Consider the following 19800-nt stretch of genomic DNA (forward strand, 5'->3'; position numbering starts at 1 on the left):
TTCAGAAGTTTAAAAAGCTAATTATGTTTTTTGTCAACATCCTTTCATGGCATGAACTTATTAAAAATCACTCAGGCTGCAAATTCTTCCAAATGTTTCCTCATGAGAAGCACTTAGACATGGACTTTCCGGGGCAGAGTTTTTACTCTTTAAACGTTGTCTTTACATGTTGCCAGCTGACGCTCCCTCCACAATGCAGACCCGAACCCGTCTCGTTTCAATCATCATTGGCTTTGGGGCTCATAGGTGGAAATGGCACCTGTAGGTTCTCACAGGTGGAAGCTTGCACCTCTAGGTATGGGGGCGAGGGTACCCTGGCCTGCCAGAATAGCCGGCCCCGCCCCGTCACCTTTCGGCCACGCCCTCGGCGCCGCGGTCCCGCCCCCGGCTTGCGGCCCCGCCCCGTGCTCCGCTAGCCCCGCTAAGTGCCCCGCCCGCCTCGCTGAGTGCCCCGCCTCCACCCCGGAGAGCGGCTCCACCCTCCCGCCTATGTAGCCCGCTCCCAAGGCTGTTCCGCCTTGCGCGCTGGCTGCATGCCCCCGCCCCTCTGCGTAACCTGGCGTCACTCATCACGTGACGCCCGGCAGTGCCGCGAGGGCTCGGCGGTGGCTCTCGCTCCCGCTGGCACGGTCTGCGCACGGGTGATTTGCGCCGAATGAAGCGCACTGAGGCGTGATGGCGAGGGCCTAGGGGAAGGCGCAGACAGGCCTGGACGCCGCCTGTAGCTGCCTTCGGCCTCCCGGCCTCTGCGCTCTTTCCTGCGCCGTTGCTAGGCAGCCGCATCTGGGCGCGGGAGGCAGGGCGGGCTAATGCGGAAAGGTACGGGTGCCGGGGAGGGGCTGTGATTGCAGAGGGTCCGGGTGTCTGGCAGAGGGCTATGGAGCAGTACTGCATCCTGGGCCGCATTGGGGAGGGCGCGCACGGCATCGTCTTCAAGGCCAAGCACGTGGAGGTGAGCACCCAGCCCTTCCTCCTTCGGTTCCATTGAGATCTACCCGTTTTCCCGACCCACTCTTGGGCTCCTGCCTCCCCGCAGCTTTTCGTGGCGTGCTCCCGCCTCCTTTGCTCTCTTGAGTGGAGGCCGTCCAGCAACCAGCGGTGCTTTCTTCGGGCGAGTGCCCCCTAGGAGGGTGGCGTGGATGTCTCTGAGCTGCTTGCTCAGCGCTGCGCCTGCTGGCCCTGATTTCCCTCCAGCCCGGGGTGGGGGGCGCGTCCCACCCCCACGAGGGCCTCAGGCCTCGGCGTCGCATCCCCTTTTCCAGCCGGGGATGGGCCTGCAGTGTCTGCGTCCTGTCCCAGACAGACTGGAGAGATCGTTGCCCTCAAGAAGGTGGCCCTGCGGCGGCTGGAGGATGGCATCCCCAACCAGGCCCTGCGGGAGATCAAGGCCTTGCAGGAGATCGAGGACAGTCAGTATGTGAGTGGGGCTGGTGTTCTGAGGTGCTGGTTCCCGCCCTCCTCCACTCACTCCCACTCTGAGGTCCTGCAGTCACTCTGTTCACTCATTTGCTTCCTCACCCCTCACTCACTCCCTTTTTTCTCCACTTGTTGTTCACCCTCATTCACTCAGTTACTTCACTCATTCATTCCCTGTCGTTCACGCGCTTATTTCTTCGCGTACTCGTTCGCTCATTCACTAACTTATTCCTTTTTTCTCAAAACACTTGGTGATTTCTGATGATAATGATAATTGCCACCTATTGAGCTCCTGTTATGTTCTGCATGCCAGGTTAACTGCTTTATGTATATTGTCCTTCTGAGTTTCGCCCTCTGCTCCGCAAGGCACGCTCAGGCTCTCCCTATCTCAGGCCAGGGGAGGAGGCGCAGCCACCAGCTTACGGGTGCTCAGCTTGTTCCGCTTGTCTGTGGAGGCTTTGGCCCAGGTCTGATCGCAGAATCAGGACGATTTAACACTGGGGCCTCCCATAGACTCTACCCTCTACTGGCTACTGGCAACACAGAAACCAGCCCCTACCCTGCTCTTGAGAACTGAAGTGTGGTAGGGGAGATGGCCAAAGGCTACAGCGCCCATCTGGCGTGGTTTGTGCTGTGACAGGCCTGGGAGGGGCTGTGGGCACACGAGGAGAGACACCTCACACACCCAGTTTCATTCTCTTTGTGGTATTCTCTCTTGTCCATGTCCTGAGTAGAGGATGTGCTTAACTTCCTGGGAAGTGACAAGGGTAGGTCCACCCACCTACGGGTGGGTGATACTCTGACTTGTTTCTTATTCTCTGGAGATGTCCTTGATATATTGGGTGACACAAGCATGTTATAAAACTGTGTGTGTCATCTTGGTTTTGTATGAAAATATTTTGTATATATATACGAATACATGCCTGTGTGTGCCATGTCTCTTGTAAAGTCTGGTGGAATAGACTCCTAAGGTTGACTGTAGGTGATAGGATTTTTCTCTTGCTGTTTTTTTCATTATAATTTTGGGTATTATCTGAATGTATTTGTTTGTCCCAATCTGTAAAATGAGTGTCTACTACCCTCAACATCAGAAAAACAGCAATATGGCCATTCTTGTTTTTTGAGGAAAGTAAAAGGGCTTTGCTGACAGCTTGTGTGTGGGAGAGGTGGAGGGCCCATAGGAAGCTGGTGATACGGTCCCATGTCCTGTGCATCAGCAGGCCTGAAGAGTCTATCTTTAAAACACTCCAGATCTTACCCTGGCCCAGGCCATCCTCACCTCTCATCAGAACAACTACAGCAGGCTCCCCTGCCCCCCCACCCCCCCGCCACTGCCTCCACTCCACAGTCAAAAAATGTACATGAAATCATCCACTCCCTGGCTTGAAAAGCTCCAGAGGCTTCTCTTCACTCTGAAAGAACTGTCACCATCTGCTTCCACCCCGCTCCAGCCTCTTTTTTCATTCACAACTTCTTAAGTGTCTCGCCCGTGATGAGCACTGTCTAGGCTCTAGGAGTGCAGAACAGAGCGGCCTCCTTCCTGTTCTTGCCTCCGGGCCTTGTGTTTGCTGTCCCCTGGCCCAGAGCTCCTTCCCAGATGCCTCCTCTTCTTTCTTCATCAGAATCTTCATCAAAACACCCTATACGTTTGTTGTTTGGTCATTTGTCAGTCATTTGTCCCCTGAGCTCCTTCAAGTCCTTCGGGACCCAGCAGCCCTCGCTCCTGTTCACTACTGTGCAGCCTGCCCTCGTGACCTCGTGGGCCCTCAGGAAGTATATGTGACATGTCTCCTGCTCTCCCAGTGCTGGGAGTTGTGATCACCTGTGTGTGTGTGTGTGTTTCCAGGTGATTTTCCAGTTCGTGGGCTGGGTGGGGGACCAGACACTGCCCTAAGTCGCCTTTCTTAGACCTCCTTTTCCCTGAGTGTTTACTGGAGCATTAGAGTAGGGACTTGCCTTCTCCTGGGAGAGGGAAGCAAGAGATCACCAAGCTCCCTGATTCTGAGCTCAGATCTCATGCCACCATCTCTGCCTGCCTGGTCCTCTGTTGGTGCAAGGGCTGAGGGTCCCAGAGAGAGTCTGAGCCATGTGAGTCTGGAGGCTGACAGGATGCCACGCTTGCAGGTGGTACAGCTGAAGGCCGTGTTCCCGCATGGCGCAGGCTTCGTGCTGGCCTTCGAGTTCATGCTGTCAGATCTGGCTGAGGTGGTGCGCCACGCCCAGAGGCCGCTGACCCAGGCGCAGGTCAAGAGCTACCTGCAGATGCTGCTCAAGGGGGTCACTTTCTGCCATGCCAACAACATTGTACATCGGGTCAGTTCCAGCATGGGCTGGGGTGGGACCGGGGGGGGTGGCTGGGCTGTGGGTAGGCCAGCCCTTGATGAAAGGCATGGTTAGAAAAGGGACAGAGGGGGCAGGGCCTATGGGTAGGAGGCCAGGGCTGGGGCCCTGGAGGAGGTCAGGTCTTGCACTGACCTGGGTGCCCAGCCTGCCAAGCCCTCCTGTCCCGAGGTCCTGTGGGGGCTCTGGAGGAACTGATGCCTCTTTGGGTGCTCTCAGGACCTGAAACCAGCCAACCTGCTTATCAGTGCCTCGGGCCAGCTCAAGATAGCGGACTTTGGCCTGGCCCGGGTCTTTTCCCCAGATGGCAGCCGTCTCTACACGCACCAGGTGGCCACCAGGTAGGGAGGACCAGTTCCCAAGCAGGACCTGGCAATAGACAGGCCCCAACCCTCCTGCTGGGAAGAGATGCTTCTGGACCTTCTGTCCAAACAGTGCTCTTGGGGCTGGTGTGGGGGCCAGGATGACCTTCCGAGGCAGCTTCCTGACAGACCGGTGACCTGGCTGTGACCACCTGCCCTCCTCTCACAGGTGGTACCGAGCCCCTGAGCTCCTGTATGGTGCCCGCCAGTATGATCAGGGTGTCGACCTGTGGTGAGACGCCTATGGGCTGGGCAAGGGGGAGTGTGGGTCGTTGGGTCACCTTTTCCTCCTGGGCTTTGAGGTCTCTAAGCCATTTGGGGGTTTTCCTGCTGTGAGCTCTAGGTTGCCATGGGGGTGTCTCCCCTGGTTAGAGTATCTCTGAGGAGTTTGGGATCAGTGTTCCTCCCCATGACAGTTTTGAGCTGGGAGGGGTCAAGTGGGATCAGAGTGGTTGTCCCAGTAGGAAGCTTCTGGGCTGAGGTCGGGGAGGTGGTCTGAGGCATGGGGCGTCTAAGCTGCTATGCAGGGGGTGATATCCCAGCATGCAATGTTCCTGAGCTATCTAGAGGCCTGGGTCCCTGGATATGAAGGCCCTGAACCTTTATTTGGGGTAGGATGGTTTGTATATGCCTAAGAGTTTGAGATTTGGGGGCCGTTTTGGAGTCTGCCCCAGAATGGGAGGAGGTGGCAGTGTGTCCCAGAATGTGAGGCTCTGAGAAGTCTCAGAACTGTTGAGGGGTTGATGTGTGTTCCAGAGTTGAGGCCTGAGAGCTGTTTAGAGAGGGGGATATGCTCTGTGTTCTAGGCTTGAAGTCTTTGACTGTTTGGGGATCTGTATCCTTAGCTATGAAGCCTGAAGGCTACTTTGTGGGTATCTTGACCACAGTGTGAGGTGTGGGTGCTGGTGTGGGGGGATCTGTTTCCATGGTGTGAGATCTCTGAGTTGTTTGGGTTCTGTATCTGCAGGGCTGTTGGCTGCATCCTGGGGGAGCTGTTGAACGGGTCCCCCCTTTTCCCAGGGGAGAATGACATTGAACAGCTTTGCTGTGTGCTTCGAATCTTGGGCACCCCCAGTCCTCAAGTCTGGCCGGTTTGCAGGGGCCTACAGTGGAGAGGGGTGGGGGCGGGTGGCTTCTATTACCCCAATAGCTAGTGACTCCCCTGCCCCGCACCTTCTCTCTCGTGGCCCCATGCCTCCTTGACTTGCCGGACCTCGGTCCTGGCCCAGCGTGGGGTCTCCTCCTCCCCTGCCCTGCTGGAGGTGCGAGGGCCAGGGCCCAAGCCCTATCCCTTCCTACCCATCCCCAGCACACACGCATCCAAACCGAGCTGGGCATGGAGCAGGCGCCTGAGATGTGGAGGAAGCACTGAAGGACTGAGTGAGCACGTGATGTCATGAGTGACGTGTGAGCAGGGGTGCATGGATGGGGGAGTGATGAGTGAATGGGAGCAGGTAGGTGACAGGGAGCGAGAACTGACACCTAAGGGGGCTGGCGGGGTGGGTGCCGGCCCTGATGAACCCCCTTCTCCTCCAGGAGATCAAGGACCTGCCTGACTACAACAAGATCTCCTTCAAGGAGCAGGCTCCCGTGCCCCTGGAGGAGGTGCTGCCCGATGCCTCTCCCCAGGCCTTGGACCTGCTGGGGCATTTCCTCCTCTACCCTCCACGCCAGCGCATTGCAGCCTCCCAGGTAGGGTGACACCCGTTGCCCTGACCCTCCTCGTCCGTGTCCTTTTGACCAGGCAGGTTGAGATTCTCAGAACCTGTGATGGGCTGGGACCAGAACCCCTGGAGCCAGGGTTAGGAGGGTGCAGGGCAGGTGTGCCTCTCCTGAGTGGACCCTAGAGCGGACCCTAGAGGGCAGGTGGCCAGGGGTGGCCCATTAGAAGGGCATGCACACGTCGCAGAAGAGCGAGTCTTGGGTTATTGGTGACTCGCTTCTTCGTCCCTTCATTCCTTCAACAAGAATTTACTAGCATCTGGCACGTGCTGAGCATTGTCCTGGACCCTGATCCAGAGTGAACAGACGTGGCTTGTGCCTGTGGGGTCTCCACCCTGTGGTGAGGCAGGGCCGTCAGTCTGTGGGAGCCGAGGGGAGGGATGTTGGGACTGACTTTGGGGTCATGCAAGGCTTCCTGGAGAAGGGCAGGTTTAAGCATGGGGAGCTGTTTTCCCAAGAGAAATGATGAGCAGAGGCCTGGAGAGGAGGACCCAGGAGGGGTGGGTTGTGGTGGAAGGCAGGGGAGGAGGGGAGGACCATGGGCTGATGGCTGATGGTGTGAGGGCCTCTGTCAGGTGTATCTGTCCATCTGGCCTCATGGCAGCCTCCCCTCCCTGCCCTCGGCACTAGCAGTGTGTGTTTACACATGCCCCTGGCGAGTTCCCATGTCAGCAGCACCTTCAGAGTGTACTGAGGCCAACTGACCACCTCTCAGCCCCCTGCTGCTGCCCCCATTCTAAGCGCCCCCCCCCATTGCCTCCCAGAATCTGCTTCTCCTGCCCATTTAGTCTTTCCTCCACGTGGCAGAGAGAGGGACCTTGTCCAGGTAGGCTGTCGCATCCTCGCCTGCAGGGCCCTCCTGGGGCTCCCTCAGAGGAGAAGCCAGGTCCTAGTGGCCCACAGCCATCACACATTTGGGGCCATCACCTCTGTGACTCTGCCAGCTCCCATTCCCCTTGCTCACTCCCCTCGGGCCCCAGGGCTTCTCCATGTCCTGGGGGTCTGTGCATTTCTGTCCCTAGGCCTCACTCATTCACCTTTCAGGTCTCTGCTTGAGCGCCACCTCCCAGGGGCCTCCCTTCACCATTCTTCAGGCCTGCAGCCCCTCCAGTATTCCTCATCCCCCCCTCATACTTTCTCTTTCCCACAGCACTAATCATTTGATGCACTGTTTGTCTTACTTCTTTATCGTGTTTATTACCCCCACCCCTCACTATGTGGAAAACTTGAAGGCAGAGCTCTTTGTTCTGTTTACCGCTGCATCTCCTGTCTCTGGAGCAGTGCTCAAACAGTGAGCGCTCCGAGGTGTTGGAGTCACCTGAACGATGAGCAGATGAAGGAAAAATTCTCTCCAGGGCAATGTTCACATCTCCTCCTCGGAGGGAAGTGGCTGAAGCTGGGACGGGGAAGTGACCAGTTTCCTTTTGCTGCCCCTTGCTTGCTACCCTCAGGCCTTCCTGCACCAGTACTTCTTCACAGCTCCCCTGCCTGCCCACCCCTTGGAGCTGCCGATTCCTCAGCGCCCAGGGGGACCTGCCCTCAAGGCCCCCCCAGGACCCCCCCCACGTCCATGACCTCCACGTGGACCGGCCTCTCGAGGAGTCGCTGTTGAACCCGGAGCTGATTCGGCCCTTCATCCTGGACGCTGAGACGTTGGGCCAGGCCCCACAGGCGTGTCCCCCCCTTCCCTCCCCAGGACAAGCCAGGCCTCTTGTTCTTCTGCTCCGGCCTGATTCGACCACAGTGGTCCTGCTCCTGGCCAGGCCATCCAGCCTCAGCAGAGGGGACCCTCGGCCTGTGCTGTCGGCCTCCCGTCTGTTGCTGGTAACAGATCCATCAGAAGGAGGCGGTGAGCTCCGCTGCCGTGCCTGCCATGGGGCTGGTTCTCTAGTTGCTGCCTTCCTGGTCAGGGACAGTCCTGGTGGAGCCGTTTGGGGGAGCGCTGAGTGTAGGATGTCCTCATGTCGGAAATGCAAGTGAGAAGGAAAGTGTGGTTTGATTTTGTTCTCAGAGACATTAAACACTAGTTCACTTTTGAGATTTATTATAAAAACGCCCGGTAGTTCTACGTGACGTATGCCCCTCTTCCTTTCCAGTTGAGGGAAGTGGCTGAGGTAGCATCATCCCCTGGCCCTTGCTTCTCTGTGGTCACTGGGAAAGTGGCCCCATTCATGGCGACTTTAGTCTTGGGAGATTGCTAGGTGCTTCATGTGACAGAGCTCCCTTTTGGAGGTGAGTTGGCAGAAATCAGGACCCAGGAATGGCTCAAGTTGGGGACCCAATAAGTGACCCTCCACACCTTAAGCTGGTTTACCAACATCACCCTCAGGATACGGGTGAGCCTGGACCACATGGGCCTCCTCTTTACTCAGAGATACTGGGCAAATAAGAAGACAGACATTCCTGGAACTCATTTGTTAATTCAGTAAATCCCAATACAATCTGAACTGGCTCTTGTTTTTCTTATTAAATAATTTGGTAAGCCAATTCTAAAATATATGCGGAAATGAAAGGGTTAAGAGGAGGCAGAAGCAGAAGAAAAGGCAAAAAATGATGAAAGGACTTACCCTATCAGATACCAAGACTATCATAGGGCTGTAATAAATAAGCAATGTGGTATTGGTTCACAGATAGATAACAACAGATAAGTCAGAGAAACGTATTCTTAGCAATCTTGTATTCTTAAAATATTCATTTTGTGCTCATGTGGCTAAAATTCTGTAAGCACTGCAGTCACAGAGGTGACTAACAGTGCCACAGTCACTGCCCTCCAATCTCTTAGAGGGCAAAGCACAGTAAACTTCAGTTGTTGCTTTCAGGGAAGAGTCTAGTGTCCCATATGTCTTTAAAGATGTTTTAAGGATCTGGCCTCTGCCTGTTTGTCCAGCAACATCTGTAGACTCTAAGCTTCAGTCTAGCTCAATTTCTGGTGTCTCTCACCTTCGTATGAACGCAAGTCTGTACCCAAACCCTGACCACTGACCCTCAGCCAGTTCCACTCACAAAGACTCTAAAGCTTACTCCACCCTGACATTGACCCTCACCTTTACCTTAAACCTTACACTTAACCTGACCCAATCACCCTGACCCTGACGTATACACTGACTCTCACCCTCACTCAATTCTTTGCCAGCTCCTTCCCCACCCATGCCTGGCTTTGATCTTGGCATTGACTCTGACCCTCACCCAAACTCTGACCCCGTTTGACCTAGAACTAAACCTTGTCCATGAACTTGGCTCTCATCTTAACCTTAACCCTGAGTCTCTAATTGACATTCCTCTTACCTTGATGCTCATTATGATCCTGATCCTGACCGTTAACATGTCCCTGACACTTGCCCTGAGCTTGACTTATCTTTGACAATGACAGCTTCTCTCACACTGATTGTGAATACTGTGATAAATGAGATACTCACCACCTTCAATCTGATTCTGACCCTCAACTTCACTCTGCCCCTAGACTGAATCCTCACCTTGACGAGGACCATCATACTGACACACCCTGCCCTTGAACTTGCGCCTTGATGCTGAACTACACTGTACACTCAAGCTGAAACTAGTCTGCACACAAAGCCTGACCATGATCCTGATCCTGACCCTCATCTTGACCTAGACCTCAACTTCATCCTGACCTGGGTCCTCATCCTAATGCTGAGCCTCACACAGAACATGGACTCACACTTGGCTGTCACCATTGACACCCTAATCCCATCATGACCTTGAACCTAATCTAGACCCTGACCCTGAAATTGAACTTCACACTGACACTGACTTTCATTATTATGATGACTTGTCCTCAGCCTGATCGTCACCTTCATCTTGACCCATCCTCACTTTGAAACTTAACCTTGAACTTGATTTTGACTATAAACGAAACTCTGAGCCTCTGTGGTAAGCAGAATAATGTCCCCCCCCCCACCAAAGATGCCCATGTCCTAACCTATGAATACATTGCATTACACACAAAAGGGACTTTGCAAATGTGATTAAAGCGTACAGACTTTGAGATGGAAAGAGTGTCCTGGATTATGCAGATTGAGCCAATGTAATGGGGATTGGAGGGAGGGAGAGTTGGAGGAGGAGGACTTAATTCCTTCCAGCAGCAATAGAAAAGGGACCCACCTTGACTTTTAATTGACCTTGACCTTCACAATGACCATCATGCTCACCCTGACCCTGACACTACCTCACATTGATCTTGACCCTGAACCTGACACTGACTCTAATCCTGAACATCAACCTCACCCTCACCTTGACCCTGAATCCTACACGGAACTGGACATCCACTGTCAACTTGAATCCAACTTTCAATCTTACTTTCACCCTGACAATAACCATCATCCTAATCCTGACATTCATCCTCTCACTGATCCTCTCTAATGGAGCCTCAACTTGATCCTAACCTTGGCTCTCACACTGATCTTGAACTTGATCTTGAACCTAACCCTGGATCTAAAATTTCCCTCATAGTGATCTTGTCCTTGAACCTGATTCTGACACCATGACCCTGACCATTGTCTTATCTTGATCCTTAACCTGACATAGAATTTTACCTTGAACTGGACACTCACCCTCACGCTGATTCTGATCTTCATCACTCTGTCTCTGATCTTACCCTCATCCTGACTGTGACCCTGGCTGCTCTGACATTGAGCTTGATCATGACCTTCCCCCTTACACTAACTCTGATCTGATCTTGGCCAGGGCCACGACCAAAACCAGGGTGAGGTCCAGGGTTGGGGCTAAGGCTAGGTAGGGTGAGAGCCCGGGCAGGGGCCATGATGAGGGAAGTACCAGGTTAGAGCCAGGGCTTGGGCAAGGGCCAGTGCCAGGGTAAGACGGAGGCTGAGGGTCATTCTGAAGGTGATTGTGAAGGCCAGGGTCGGGGCTAGGGCAAAGCTCAGGATGAAGGTGTGTATTAGGGTGAGTCAGGGTCAGGTGAGGGTAGGGACAGGAGTATGGTAGATGTCAGATGCTAATGAAATCAAGGGTGATGATTAGGGCGAAGTTGAGGAAGAGGGTCAAGGTCTGGATAAGGGCCAGCACCAGGGCAAGGGCTAGGGAGGTGCTGGGTTCAGGGGCACCACAGGGTCCCGCGTGAGGGTCAGGGCGAAGGTCAGAACGAGGATGAATGTCAGTATAAGGGGGTGGGCGAGGGTCTCAGCGAATGTCAGGACAAGGATTAGAAGCCAGTCTAAGGCCAAGTAGAAGCGGGGCTGGTGAGCGGATTAGTAGAAGTGGGTGTTCCCAACGGAAGCGCGGAGGCTGGGCGAGGATGAAGCGAGCGGGCGGGGCTCGGCCTGCGGGGGCGGAAGCGCAGCGAAGGCGTAGCCCGACCCAGGCAACCACGGGGGCTGGCGCCGTGGAGCCGCAGATGGGTTTGCCCGAGCTGCTGCACGTCTTCTCCTTCTTGGAGGCCCGAGACATGCTCTGCGTCGCCCAGGTGGATAAGGTAGCGCGTCCTGTCCCAGGCGGGAGGCAGGGCTGGGCTCCTGGTCACTGGCGTGTCCATGGTCGGCCCGTCCCCTCGGAGCCTCCGTTTCCCAAATCTGGGAGGGGGCGTCGGACGGCCCTGAATCCGCGATCTGCAGAGGACGCTCTTGGCCCGCGGGGTGGCGACCTCGGCGACCTATGAAGGGGTTGCTGTGGAAACCTCTTATCCCTCTGTTCCTCCGTCTGTCGGTGTGTCCAGAGCCCCTGCGCGGTTGGCTTGCACTGGGCACCTGTGAACAGGGTTCACCCCTAAGATTGGCCTAGGGATCCCACCTCTTCTGGAATATTCTGGAATTTCCCTTCTGGGGCCTGCCTGGAAAGCCGTGCCCTCCCTGTGAGTGACGCCTCCTCCTGCGGGCTCCGCCTGTCCCTTCCCAGCCAGTCGAGCTCCTGTACTGGCTGTGCTTCCTAAGTGCCTGTTTAGTGCATTAGTCTGATCTGCGATCCTGCCCCTGTTGTGTTCCGAGCTCTTCCTCCTCTGTGCTCTTACTCAGCACAACTGTGACTAAATGATCACATACTGTGCTTGTTAAATGTTTGCTTCCCCCCCACCCCCGCTAGACTCATTCTTTTGTCTCTTGCATCACTGTGTGTATAACCACTGTATGATCACTGTGTGTATACACTCAGCGTATGGCTTGATATTTAGTGTACCGTAAGTAAATGTTTGTTGAGTAAATGAATTTCTTTACTTTTAAAATACATTATTATATCATTTTACAAAAAGATTAATAAACAGACCCTTACCTGAATTGTGTAATTATAACTTAAATGTATCAAGTAAAATACTGGGTTGTTATCCCCATTTTTACCAATAGGGAAAGTGAGTATCGTGCCGAGAGTGCATTGGCTGAGGTCGCCCAGGTAGTCTCCCAGCAGATTTTGAAAGGGAGGTGCCTTTTACCCTTTGATAGCAGCAACTTCTCCAGGTTCTGGTTTCCCTGTTAGGTAAAATGAGGTCAATAAACCCTGCCTCACAGTGTCATCATGAAGATCAGCATCTAACAGAGGCATTCTCCAAGGTGGGTAACACCCATTTTGCAGGTTATATTACATATTATAATTTTATGTTAGGGAAGTAAGAACATCTCAGTTGGGTTTTGAACTGGGAACTATAGAAAAAAAGAATGCGGAAATCTTCTTACCTGGTTTGATTATTGCAAAATATCAACTTTACATTCCTACTAGCCAAAAAGATTTCTTAAGGACTGAGAAACTTTGATCTCGGGTGAGTGAGGGCTGTGGAAGTAGGAACCTGGGCTCAGACAGGGTGGTTGTTATTTCTGCCAGGGCCTGGAAAGCCACGTATCTGGCTGGGACCCTCAGTAGGTCTGGGCCACAGAAAGCTCCAGAGTGGTTTCTACTGAAGCTGTATAGGCTCCAGAACCCAGGGTGGCCCAGCTGGAGAGGCCAAGAAGTTCCAGGATGCAGGTGTGGGCCTGAGGGAGGGAGAGGCAGGGTACTGTGATCCCTTCCCAGGGCCACCTGAGCCTCTTCCAGATACTTCTGCAGAGAGCAGTTTGTGGGAATACGGCCTGTGTGCCCTCCCCAGGTAGCAGTTCTGTTCCTCCACCTTGGCATCTCTGGGACATCCCTTTAGCCAGAGCCTTAATTTACTCCATTGCAGCAGCCTTCTTATGGGTCCTGCTGCTCTGCCCTCGTTTCCAGTCCTTCCTTCTCTCTCTCTTTTTTATTCAGTTGGCCCTACCACGTGGCTTACAGGATCTTAGTTCCCCAACCAGGGATCCAACCCGTGCCCCCTACAGTGGAAGCTCAGAGTCTTTTTTTTTTTTTTTAATATTTATTTATTTATTTTGCTGCATCGGGTCTTAGTTGCGGCACATAGGATCTTTGTTGTGGCATGTGGGATCTTTCGTTGCAGTGCACGGGCTCTCTAGTTGTGGCGCATGGGCTCTAGAGCGTGCATGGGCTTAGTTGCCCCAGCATGTGGGATCTTAGTTCCTCGACCAGGTATCCAACCCATGCCCCCTGCATTGGAAGGCGGATTCTTAACCATTGGACCACCAGGGAAGTCTCCAAGTCCTTCCTTCTCATAGCAGCCTAAAACACAGTTTGACTTGCCACTCTTCCATTCACAGTTCTCAAGTGACTTCTCACTGTTTTTGCCCTTCTGACTTCCAAGAGTTGGTCTAAGCCTGTCTCCAGCTCCTTCTCTATGTTCTGATTAAGGCAACTTACTCATCATCTTTTTCATACTTCTGAATCTTTGCCCAAGCGGATCTTTCTCTCCCTGAAATGCTTCAGCCGTTTTCTTAGAGGATAACTACTCATCCTTCAGGAGTTGATCAGTAGTTACTTCTGAACCCCTTGGCTCCAACTGAGTTGGTCATTCTCTCCTTTGTCATTCATTATTTGGTGTGTTTTATTTGATGGTCTGAATTTGTCTCTAACTCCCCAGGGTGAGTGTTCTTGAGTGCAAGCACTGGGTCTCATTTAGCTCTCTGTCCCCTCCACAGGGCCTGGCAGGCTAGGCACTAATTGCATGTTGACTGACCAGCTACTCTTCTGGGTCTGGAATGAGGCTTCAAGGACCAAGGAACTGTGGAGGTGAGTGGAGGAAGAGCCAGGCCTGCTCAGGAGAGTATCCCTCAAAGGAGAGAGGGGTGTACTTTTCAGCACTCACTGCGTTTCTGTTAAGTAGACAAGAAGGGACAATCCACAGCCCTTACCAGCAGGAAACTCCTCCCTAGTTGGGGGTGTGAGACTTTTTTTATAGTATATTGAAATATAAGCGATTCTGTTAATCAAGTGGAGGTTGATGTAGGTGGGGGTACCAAACTCAGGGGCATAAATGTACAGCAAATTGAATGCAGCTGGCTGATAGACAAATCAATAGACAAATAAACCACTTTTATTTGATTTCAACTTTGGTGTAACAACATAGTTATATAAGCATGTTTGATATTAGAACTTAAATAAAATTCAAAAAATTAAAAGTAGAAAATAAAAAATATTTTAATCATTAAATTATTAAATTTTTCTTTTCTGTTCATTCCTCCTTTGGAACCTGACATCTTTTCTTTTGTCCCAAGAGGTAAGTGTCAGATCTTCTGCCTCTTGCAGAATGTAGGACAGACTATATAGCCTTGACTATCAACTAGGAGCTATATTTAGTTTTAGTCTTTCCTGATGGAAAACAACTGTTCACATGAAGTTTTCTCCAAACATGGAGGGAATCTTTGCTTGATGGTTTTTATTTTTAGAATAACTGTGAATTGATATATTTGAGAATTGTGGAATGCCAATCTTGCCATATTTATTTTTCAGTATCATACAGCACTGTTCTGTTTGTTGCTTTTTATTCATTTTTTTTATTGCTAATAATATTAATTAGAAAAATGATGTTAATCTCTAGTCAATTTTGAAGTAAGGGAACTTTTATTGGATTTCAGTCTTTATCTCTACAATTTGGGGAATGTACTCTAGATAGAACATTCAATTCTGGAAATTGATTTCTCTGTAGATAAGTGGGCAAGAGAATGTCTTGCCAAATGTGATTCTCAAAGACACTGTGTCACTAGAAATAAAGGAGTTGACTCATAGATTGGTGTAACTATTTGTGGAAGCCCTTGGAGGGCAGTTCTCACAGTTGGAATGGGTAGGATGCCAACCCTAAACCCTAGTCTTTGTTCTCATCTTTACTGAGAAGCTGGGGTAGGAATTTCCTTTTGAATAACATAAGTAATATATTTCTTTCAGCAGTTCAAAAAATCTCTTGAGCAGCTTATCACCTAACCCCCACATGTATGCATGTGTTACCATATTGTGTGTACCTCCAGGTTCCTCAAGCAGATTCTTCAGCTGTCTGCAAGCCAAGTCACGAATGGGTTTTCGGTTCATTACTATTTTATAGTTTTTGGTGCTAAACTCTTTTTAGCATACAGTCATTCTTTGGGATGGTATCCTTGACCTATGTTCATATAAAAAACACTGGGTTTATGTTTCTGGAACTGGGACAACTGCAACAGCATTCCAGGAGCATCGTCACATGCACGTGTCATTTCTAATGTTGTACCTGTCACGGGTACTAGGCCCCAAAACTCTCCAGGCCCATAGGAACTCTTACGGACACAGTAAATGAACATGGTTAACCGGTCATATGTTTTTAATATGTACTCTATAATTCTAATTTAAAACACTGCAAGTTACTTCTTTAAAATGCTTCATGACCTTTTAAATTCTGCCATCTCTTTCACACACTATGTGTTAGATTTTTGGTTAGAAGTAAAATTGCAAATATTTGCTTTTGTTTAAGGTACAAATATTTTTTTTTGTTTGTGTACAGTAGATTGTTTTGCTGTTAATTGCTATCTGAAAGGTTTTGGTGCCATGGTGTTTTATCACTTGATACATCCTTGTATTTCAGAGGCTTATCTCATACTTTACTCATGTGCACACTTTAGCCATGTTGACAGTCTGCCCTTTTTTTGGTCAAATCACTTGGTGTTATTTCTTCTGAATATTGGTCATGGTTCCTACTTATGGTTTGATGTATAATGGCCTTAAATATGTAGAAATAGACTTCACTTCCACAAAGAAATGTTATCCCCCCTTTTTCTTAAACCACATTATCTTCTTAGTCTAGCTTTTATTTTCACACTGTTTAGGTTGAGATATGGGTACAAGAAATTTCCCTTTCCGATTATTTCAACTAAAAGAAAATCAACAACATAAGAATGATGATGTGAGGCAGCTGATGCTCAGCCTCTTAGTCCAAGAGATAAAAGGGGTGGTGAAGGCCGTGGTGGAGCTGAAAGCTCATTCTTTTTTTTTTTTTTTTTTTGGCTGTGCCATGCGGCTTGCAGGATCCTAGCTCCCCGACCAGGGATAGAACCCAGGCCCTCAGCAGTGAAAGCGCAGAGTCCTAACCACTGGACCACCAGGGAATTCCCTGAAAGCTCATTCTTGTCTGAAGAGTACTGTTCTGTGTGGCCCCAGATAAATTTTTCCAGGTGAGAATTTGATTTCAGTATAGTTAGATCTTCTTCCTTTACCTAATTAGTATGTGAAATCTCTTGATTTTTAAGTATTGGCAGCTAGTTCACATAGGCCAATCCTATGCAGGCCAGACAAGGTAAACTGGATGCCCATTCTGCCTGCAGGCTGTGAGTATGCTACTTCTGGTAGAAGGAACAGGGTTTCAGTGGGTACAGGAAAACCCATATCCAACATAAGCACTGGATCCTTCACAGTGTGTTAGAAGGTCACTGGTGCCTAGTACAGAGCCTGACACATAGGTGCTCAGTGAGTGTACAGGCTTTGAATGGAGAGAAACTCTTTGTGTTGTACTTATTGGGACCATGGGCGGTGAGCTACTTATTTTCCACCCAGCCTCGTTTTTCTCCTCTGTGAGATATGACTGGAGTCCTCTGATGCTGTATCAACTCTGGTGACTGTAAATTTTGAAAGCCTTTGTCCATGGGGCCTCCCTAATCCTCTCCCAGATGTTCACTCTCCTTGTGTTTTACTCCCATGGCACCATAGGCTGCCCCTTCTGAAACTTAGCATTTCTCTCCAGAATTTTAGTTTTACTTATCCTCCTAACCACCAGCTGCGAGTACTCATAGGGCAAGGACCATGTCTCACTCACTTTGGGGTCCACAGACTAGGTGGGGATTCAGTATTCTCCATAGTGTGGATGAGCTAATGTTTTATCTTCAACAACCTTATAAGCGAGTTGCTATCATAGAATTGACAGTAGTTATTGATACATACAAGTTAAGGATGCAGACTCTTGGAAAATGGTGGATTAATGACTTCTGAAAATTTTCTCCTCCATAAAAGCAATGAGAAAACTGGCATAAATTGTCAAAATCAACTTTTACAGAACTCTGGAAATTAACCAGAGACTTACAGTAGTCTGGGAAATGTTTATTCAAGAAAAAAATGGCTTATTCTCAGTAAGAGCAGCAAGTGTTCACTTGCCCTGTTCCCATAACAACCTTCCAGCTTTGTGTTAGCCTTGAATACCAACAGTTCACAATCACAGTGAAACCAGGAGCCGCAGTCATTGGAAGGGTAAGAATGGGATGAGAGATTCTTCAAAGCCTTATTCCCAGAGAATTGTCATTGTTCGACCTGTCTGGTGTTTCCTGGAAGAGCTCAAGTGTAAGCTGTCTTTATTTTACCTTGCTTGGTGTTCATCCAATGTGAAAAACCTTTACCTTGGGGCATTTGTCAAAACAACTAAAGAGAATTGATTAACTTTTTAATTAGTCTTTAATCAGAGTTGATGAATGATAGTTAAGGAAACAATAGGCTAACCAAAGAGTTTAAAAGGAAAAGCTGGGAATGTGATGTCCTTAGGGGTTTTGGAAAGCTCCAACACATTCCTAGGAATCTAGAAGGCCAAGTGCTTGTGCAGGGCTGTGTGCTAACTCAGGGAAGATATAAAAGGGCTCTAAACTTTTACCTCTGGTTAACCTTGAGGTTCTGTGGAAGCAGGAAGTGAAGACTAAGGCAGAGAAGTCAACTGCCTGGCTGAATGTTGCACACATGCCCCAACCTGCACATAGAGCCTTTGGCAATGACTAGGAAACTTAGTGGTTCCAGAAATTTAGGAAATCTCTGTCCTCTCATTACTGCACATTAATTTAACTGAGCAGAGACATAAGTGGCCCTACATAACAAAGAATACAGACTTTCAGAGTTACTTCAGAAACTTTTCAGAGTTACTTCACTAAACAAACAAAAAATAATAACGGCAATAATAACAAACCGGGGGTGGGGTGGAATCAGATTTCCAGAATTCTACATTATGTTATTTAAAATGTTCAGTTTTCAACAGAAGTTATAAGTCATGCAAAGAAATAAAGTGTCGCTAATATGCAGGAAACAAAGCAAACAATAAAGACTGTCCCCAAGGAAGCCCAGGCATCAGACCTACTAGACAAAGACTTTAAATCAACTATTTTAGTATGTGCAAAGAACTAGAGGAAACCACGTGAAAAGAACTGAAGGGAAGTATGAGAACGGTGTCTCATTTAATAGAGAATATTAATAAAGAGAAATTATAAAAAAATAACTAAACAGAAATTATGGAGTAGGAAAGTACAATATCAAATTAAAAATTCAAGAGCAGATTTGAGCAGGCAGAAGAAAGAATCAGTAAACTGGAATATAGGTCAGTTGAGATTATCCAGTCTGAGGAATGCAATGAAGCTAAAGATGAAGAAAAATGAATAGTGCCTAAGAGACCTGTGGGACACCATCAAGCATGCAAGCAACACATAATAGGGAGTTCCAGATGAGAGGAGAAAGAAAGTAGAAAGTATTTAAAGATATGACTGAAAACTTCCCAAATTTGATGAAAAATGTTAATTTACACATCCAGAAGCTCAGTGAGCTGCAAGTAGGATAAAGTCAAAAGAGTTCCATGTCGAGACACATTATAATCCAACTTGAAAACCAAAGACAGAATCTTGAAAGCATCAAGAGAGAAGCAACTCATCATGTATGGGACAACCCCAATGAGAGTAACGGTTGATTTCTCATAAAAAACCATGGAGCCCAAAAAGGAGTGTGCTGATATGTTGAAAGTGTGGGAAGAAAAAGATTGTCATCAAGAATTCTATATCCTTTGCTGTGCAAAAGCTTTGAAGTTTCATTAGGTCCCATTTGTTTATTTTTGTTTTTATTTCCATTACTCTAGGAGGTGGATCAAAAAAGATCTTGCTGTGATTTATGTCAAAGAGTGTTCTTCCTATGTTTTCCTCTAAGAGTTTTATAGTGTCCGGTCTTACTTTTAGGTCTCGAATCCATTTTGAGTTTATTTTTGTGTATGGTGTTAGGGAGTATTCTAATTTCCTTCTTTTACATGTAGCTGTCCAGTTTTCCTGGCACCACTTATTGAAGAGACTGTCTTTTCTCCATTGTATATCTTTGCCTCCTTTGTCATAGATTAGTTGACCAGAGGTGCCTGGGTTTATCTTTGGGCTTTCTATCTTGTTCCATTGATCTATGTTTCTGTTTTTGTGCCAGTACCATATTGTCTTGATTACTGTAGCTTTGTAGTATAGTCTGAAGTCAGGGAGTCTGATTCCTCCAGCTCCTTTTTTTTTTTTTTTTGCACAACAAAGGAAACCATAAACAAGACGAAAAGACAACCCTCAGAATGGGAGAAAATATTTGCAAACGAATCAACGGACAAAGGATTAATCTCCAAAATATATAAACAGCTCATTCAGCTCAATATTAAAGAAACAAACAACCCAATCGAAAAATGGGCAGAAGACCTAAATAGACATTTCTCCAAAGGAGACATACAGATGGCCAAGAAGCACATGAAAAGCTGCTCAACATCACTAATTATTAGAGAAATGCAAATCAAAACTACAATGAGGTATCACCTCACACCAGTTAGAATGGGCATCATCAGAAAATCTACAAACAACAAATGCTGGAGAGGGTGTGGAGAAAAGGGAACCCTCTTGCACTGTTGGTGGGA

General features: G+C 49.2%; 1 pseudogene across 1 annotated transcript in view; it reads left to right on the plus strand.

Moving 5' to 3' along the window:
• The first annotated feature begins 552 nt into the window (after window positions 1-552).
• The window catches only part of LOC309633334 (cyclin-dependent kinase 20-like), a 46846-nt pseudogene continuing 27598 nt past the window's right edge, over window positions 553-19800 (plus strand). The window contains exons 1-9 of the transcript XR_014249581.1: window positions 553-952; window positions 1263-1417; window positions 3541-3729; window positions 3976-4097; window positions 5086-5209; window positions 5655-5810; window positions 7292-7689; window positions 13811-13901; window positions 16160-16306. The product of XR_014249581.1 is annotated as a cyclin-dependent kinase 20-like (transcript). The remainder of the gene's footprint in view (window positions 953-1262; window positions 1418-3540; window positions 3730-3975; window positions 4098-5085; window positions 5210-5654; window positions 5811-7291; window positions 7690-13810; window positions 13902-16159; window positions 16307-19800) is intronic.

This window comes from Balaenoptera borealis (genome assembly GCF_965194805.1).
Source record: "Balaenoptera borealis genome assembly, chromosome: 8".
Taxonomy (NCBI): Eukaryota; Metazoa; Chordata; class Mammalia; order Artiodactyla; family Balaenopteridae; genus Balaenoptera; species Balaenoptera borealis.